The following is a 6879-nucleotide window of genomic DNA, read 5'->3' as shown; positions in this document are numbered from 1 at the left end:
TCAACCACTAGACCACAAGGACAGGTTAGAGGCCTCGGCGATCGCGATCCGATTGACCGTCAAATGAACATATTTTCGACACCAGCAATTAAATTTCCTTTGTCGGGTGGAGGTGACTTTTGATTAATAACAAGCCGCCATGACTCATCTGGATCAAAGCTAATGCTTAGATACAGTACATGTACTGACTGATGATGTGTGTGATTCAACATTCTTCATGTTCTTTGGACCGCCAGATTATATTTTCGCAAGGGGTTGTATTTTCCCGAAGCGTGCAGCGCTGAGAGAAAATATAATCACGAGGGAAAATATAAATTCTTCAGGCGGCCCAAAGAATGTTATTCTACACACGACACCCCACCGGTCAATATCTCTATTGAGTGATGGAGATAGATCGAGACCTATGATGCATGCAGTAGAACTAGACTTGTTCATGATATTCACAGTGACTGATGGAACTGTTATTTCTTTAGTCTAACGTTAGCAATGTTAGGTACAATGGCTGACCCTTTTTTCTAATCAAAATCAATCAAGTTTCTTTAGATCTAACGTTAATGTCTGGTCCAGGTCCAGGACCCAAGGCAGACCGAGAATCAGGACTAGTGCAGGTTCTGATCTAACTTAGGGATGAGCTAAATGATGACTAGATCTAGATCTATGTCAGACTAGGTCGCGGCTTTACTGTTGGTGGTAGCACTGATCTTTCTGTTGTCGAACCAGGTCCAGGACCAAATCTGACATTTCGTTAGCACCAACTTAGCACTAACTTTAATGTTAGCAAGATTTAGATTTCTATGACTTTTAATTTTGATAGTTATACACTCTAGATCTAAAAAGTTAGACCTAACTTACAGATCTAAGCATAGGCCTAAATCTCGATCTACTTACCCAACTTCATTGTCCACAAGCTGATGTAATTCATCATTGCTCATCAGACATCACAAATCTTTGACGTTAGACTTAGACCAAATCCAAAGCTAGTAAACACAGCTTCGGTCTCTATCCGCTGTCCACGTTGGCTCCACTCACCAATACAATATCCAGAAACTGTTACATCCCCAGAAACGACAGTTATTCCCGTCTAACAGTAACACACATTAGCAACTGAAGAAGGCCTAGATCTAGTCTCCAAGTATTGTCTTTGTTTTCTTCTTTCTTAGCACACACACCTCACGGTCCTTTACGTCTGTTGATTTGCTCAATATCATCATGATCATGGATGCTGTACTACCAACAGAGGACATGGAGGATGTACTACGATCGATGAACAGGTTCTTAAGCCTCCAGCATCGTGGACTTAAAGTGAGGTAAGTAAGTACATTACGTATTCGGACGTCGGACTCACTTAAATTCCGCGGTCCGGTCCGAAAAGTGATTCCAATTGATGTCGAGTGTTCATCGATTGCAAACGATCGTTACTTTAGTCCCAGCACATGTGTTACATCCGTGCAATTGGTAGCATCTCTTCCACGATAGGGCATCATACACGTATAAGATATCCATTACCGGCTGGTCTGTCGAAGGTGCAGGTGATCAACTGGGAAAATATGCAGATTTCGATCATATCACCTGACGCGCTATGGACCAATCGTGCTTGCCTATCTGTCTTGTCTGTCGAATACAATAAATATTCATATTTAAAATGAATATAAAAATAGGCTACATTAAGTGGATTAAAATCATATCAGACTATTTTATAGAAAGATATAGAGAAACTATTAAAATGAAAGAATATAAATATTTACATGAATGCCAGTAATTATCAAAGACTTCATTTTTCTCCTAGCAATTCTTCCTTTCTCGTAATGTACATGTATTATATTTGTGTTACAGGCGTGTCCTGCCACAGGCTTTTGCTATAAGGGAATAGACCATTTCGTAGTTACTCCATGGACAATTTTGGTCAAATGACCCTCCATTTCTTTCATTGTGATAGACAGATTTCAAAGCAAGATAATTATGTAAACATGCCTTACATTGTAGCAGGATGAAGAAACTGAAAAGACCAGGGGGGCGTTTCATGAAAGGACTTGTTGGACATTTTATCCGACAAGTACCAGTTTATCCGACAGTTACCATAGGAACAGCCAATCAGAATCAAGGAAAGATGTCAGATCTGACAACTTGTCGGATGAAAATATTGATGAAACGCTCCCCAGGTGACTAGCGCCGCCCATTAGCACACCATTGAACACTCTATGAACATGATGAAAGTATTTGTTGCATTTCTACTTTGAATGCATATTATAGCGTGTTGTACAATGTACTTTACAAACTGTACGATACCAGTCGTCAGCGGACGCATTGTTGAATTGAAAAGAATATGTGAATAATCAATACATTAAAGTTGGTGCTTATCTTAGTTTTAAAAAAAAAAATGTCACTTTAGTACAAATCACCTTCCTCTGATCATGCGCAGTATCTTTAGATCATACACAGAGTGGAACTTTGAACTGGCTTATTACGCCTTATTCTGTAAGCAAATCCGTTGTATATTTATGGCAATAATTGATTTTTTTAAATAAATTGTATTGAAAATCATATTTTGCGAAATGAGAAGATAATAAATGATCATTTGAATTAAAATGTATGGGGTGGGTGTGGTGTGGATCCTTGACCAATCTCTCTCCATCTCCTTTTATCTGATTTTTTTATGATGTTCTTCTTACTACCACTGATTCGCTCTCTGCCTTTTGAAACTGTTAATAATCCATTGAGCCCTTGGTAATTGATACTCGTACAAAGACGCCATGGACGTAGCGCCACGCGAGTTTAGAAGGCTACCGTTGAAGGGGGAGGAAATGTTGGGTAAGTAATCTCCCTTTTCATCCTTCCCAGTATGGGATCAGATTAGAGCAAATTAACTGACTATAATCTGATTCATTTAAGGAATAATCGAAGAATAAAATGGGAATGAAGGGATTTAGTCATTTTGATTGCAATATATATCTTTTCCACCGCCCCACTGACCCCACAAATTAAACAAAGGAAAACAGGCGGCAAACGATGTACAGGTATAGTTTTATCCGGAGACTGCACCCGACAAGCTCCGCTTTTTAGCAGCAACAAGCTCCCCTTTTCTCATTCCCAATCTGTTTATGTTACTTTTGATTATAATCATTGGAAACATATAAATTTGCTTTTCCTGCATTAAATTGTATATCAAAATGTAAACGAAATGAAATGAAAGGTGTATTATACTAAAAGAGCAAAATACATGATTATTTTATTTCCGCGATTGTCGATGCATTGCACGTATACATTTAATCCATGGATTTGTTGTGTATTCTAACGTACGTATATGCTTCTATGTTTTATTGCTTGATTAATTTTCTAATTTTTCCTATTTTAGGTTTATTGAATGTTGTTTCCCCATTTGAATTTCATGTTGTCTTTTTTGTATTTGCGTTTATCGTTTACTTTTTGCGTTTACCGTCTTTCTTGCTATTGCCTGATTATCAATTTTTTTCTGGTGGTTATTAAAAAACAAGATTATTGTAGTTGTTACCTTAAAACATGAAAGGAAGATATTATGCAAGATTTTGCACTTATTGGTCATTCATCATTGTTTCTTGTGTGTAGAATGATTCGTCAGAAAAAAAAGAAAAGGGGTAGGGGAAGGTATATAGGATCAAAATTTAAAGGGGGAGGTGGAGGAGACTTATGCCATGAGCAATGGACAGAAATTGGTCTGAGATAAAAAGATGGAGATACACTGTAAAATTATTGGGAAACATTTCTACCTCCACGAGGGTAATTATGTGTCCAACCAATTTGGGGCAGTATTTACCCTATCCGGGAATCATATTGCCCAGTAAGTTTTAAAAAATAAGCAGCAATTACTCAAGAATGGGCGAAATTTTCATCACACTGGATGAATAAAAATGCCCAAAAGAAATGCCCAACGTTGGTTGGACACGTAGGCCCGTATTCTGAAGTCAGGTTTAACTTAGCTAAGTCCGTACTAAAATTATGGGAAGCCAAAAGTGTCAAATTTTTTATTAAGTTGTATACATGTAGTTCTTATATTTACTGTGCTCTTTTTTCTGATTCTTCAATGGTGAAGACAATAATCGATTTATACTTTCTAGACAATTATGAATGATTTGAAAGACAAATGAGCTTAAATATGATATTTCTACTCTTAGTGATTTATGTAATAATTGGCTATCCATACTTAAACCACAGCTCTAAACCTGAGTTAAACCCGACTTAAAAATACGGGCCATAATCACGATCATGGAGCGCTTTTACCCATTTTTTTTATAATGTAGTACAGAAGAGAGAGAGAGATAAGGAGAAGAAAGTGAGATGGGTTGAGAGCAATGCAAATATGGGAGGAGAAATGGGGGGGGGGGATGAAATTCAAGAGGGTGTTGTGATCGCAGCGGGGACCCGAACTTTACGAATAGGCAATTAGCCATTCACATCATTACCTCAAATCTTTTCTTGTTTAGCGGTATTTTGTATACAGCTTCCCTAAATCTTTTAAGCCGCCCGTCATGCCCGTAGACATTTATCCGATCATTTTGAAGCCACAAATCTACTGAAGATCTTGCTCTGCAAAAACTTGACTGACAACTTAATCCCTGTTTTTATTATGATAAAACGTATTTATTCTTTGTGGCTGACTAAAAAATTATATTCCAATAGAAAAAAAAAACACTGAAAGTTTGACGAAGCTATTGAATTTTTAAAGTTATAACAAGGTTATTAAGTTCTTTTATTTATTTTATTTGTATCATACGTGTTATAGGCGTATCCCGCCATAACCTTTTGCTTTTTGCGCCTTCCTCTGTAATAACACATCTGTTATATATTTACACTCTTTTATGACGATAAATTATTTTTATGGATAACATTAAAAAGAACATGATAAATTATGATAATGAAAGAAAATAAATGTTATTTCAGGTGAAAAAAACAGAAGTGGGTCATTTTACGTGGTTTAGCTACAACGTTATTTCTATTTCATTTGAAATTGAAAAAAAAATATATTGTGTTGGAACATCTTAGATATAGGCCTATGATTATTCCATTATTCATTTAATAAAAAATATCATTCATAACACTTGTTTTTCAAATACTATAAAAATGAAGATTGTTTCAAAAGCAATAATTGTGGTATATTTGCTTGGGGTAATACAAACGAGACGGTATTAGAAATGTTATTTAAATTACAAAAGCGGGCTATTAGGTTCAATAACCAATTTGACTTTTATGCACACACAAATCCATTATTTAAAAAATGAAATACTGAAAATTCAGGATCTTTACGAATTTCATTTGGGTACATTCATGTTTCAACTCTCAAAAGATGATCTAGCGGAAATTTGCAGCATTTTGCTCTGTGAATTTTACTATATTTATTCAGATATGAATATTTTCAGTCCCGAGCATCCCTTTAAATTGCAAAAAAAAATCTTTCAACGTGGCGAGGCGTTCGTCGGCACACGCTGTCATATCCATTCGCGTGTGAAGGCCTATTCGTACAAAAGACGTTGTTAACCAATGGATTAATGATATAAATACAAAAAGTTAAGCCTTAATAATGACCCAAGGCCGTGACTTAACACGTGGACTCAAGGGCAGATAAGCTAGGATTAAATAAATGAGGATTTGCAAGAGAGAGAGGGGGGGGGGGGGCAGAGAGTCATTAATCGTCATTGTGAAAGTAAATAAGAAAAAAAAATAGATGGTAGTCCCGATTATTTGAAAATTGCAGATGAAGCCATCGAATTTGTTGAATCAACGCTTTCCAGAATGGCGGGAAATAGCAGGCCTCGTTCAAATTCAAATCGTCTGTGTTACTTGTCGTATAGAGGCATGCAGCATGGCCAGAGAAGCAAGGATTTTGTGTGTTATTCTCTGCAGGCAGCACCCTATGGAATTCTTGTAGGTGTTAAAACTGGAAAAATGTAGCAAAAAGTTCTTATATTTTGTAGTTAAACTTTTCTTGTTGCTTTTCTTTTGGCATGTCAATTTTTTTTAATTCGTCTTATTCGATTCGTCCAATTGTCAGCTCGTCTACTATCATTTGGTCTACCATCAGTTCGTCCACTATCCACATGATCTAATTGCCAATTCGTCCACTCACCATTTCATCCAATAACCAGTTGGTCCAATAACCATCAAGTTCATGTACCATTTGGTCTAATTTTTACTTAGTGTTAATCGTGCAAAATGAATGAAAATGAAGTGGATATTGGACCAACTGATTATGAGACGAAATAGTCGTAGACGAAATGGTGATTGGACTAAGAGATGATTGGACCAAATGGTTGTTAGATGAAATGTAGATGGACGGAATGGCATTATACTAAATGAATGTAGACCATGTGGTGAGAGGACGAGATGGCAGTAGACGAATTGGTAATTTACCCTTTTCAAGGAGTAAAAAATAGGGGGTAAAAGAAGGGAAATGAGAGAGAGAAGGGTCAAGTTTAAGTTTCCTTTATTTCATTTCGACTCAATAAATTACACAAATGTGGCGGCATGGTCGGGTAACTGTGAATGGTGTTGATTCTTTTTTGTAAAAATGTTAATCAATATGGCGTAATTTCCTTCAGCAAGAAACTGATCCACAATGTGCTGCACTCAACCCAGGTGAGGTAAATGGGTATCGATAAGAAGTAATTCCTTGAAAAGCTGTGTGCGCTATGAACGCCAAGCTTAGCCGGGTAATATAATCCGACGCCTTTAGCACCTAACAAGGTGGATATGTACGCAATATAAATACCCTATACTGTTATTACTATCATTATATTAATATATTTGGTAGTACATTTATGTTCAATTTGTACATGAATTGCCCTGTACGAAAAACGAAAGCAAATCCGGAAATTTTAGGATATTCGACTTGTAGAACAACTCATCGGT

The sequence above is a fragment of the Lytechinus variegatus genome, chromosome 19 (genome assembly GCF_018143015.1).
Source record: "Lytechinus variegatus isolate NC3 chromosome 19, Lvar_3.0, whole genome shotgun sequence".
Lineage (NCBI taxonomy): Eukaryota > Metazoa > Echinodermata > Echinoidea > Temnopleuroida > Toxopneustidae > Lytechinus > Lytechinus variegatus.
The sequence above is the reverse complement of the archived record's forward strand: the minus strand, read 5'-3'. Positions refer to the sequence as shown.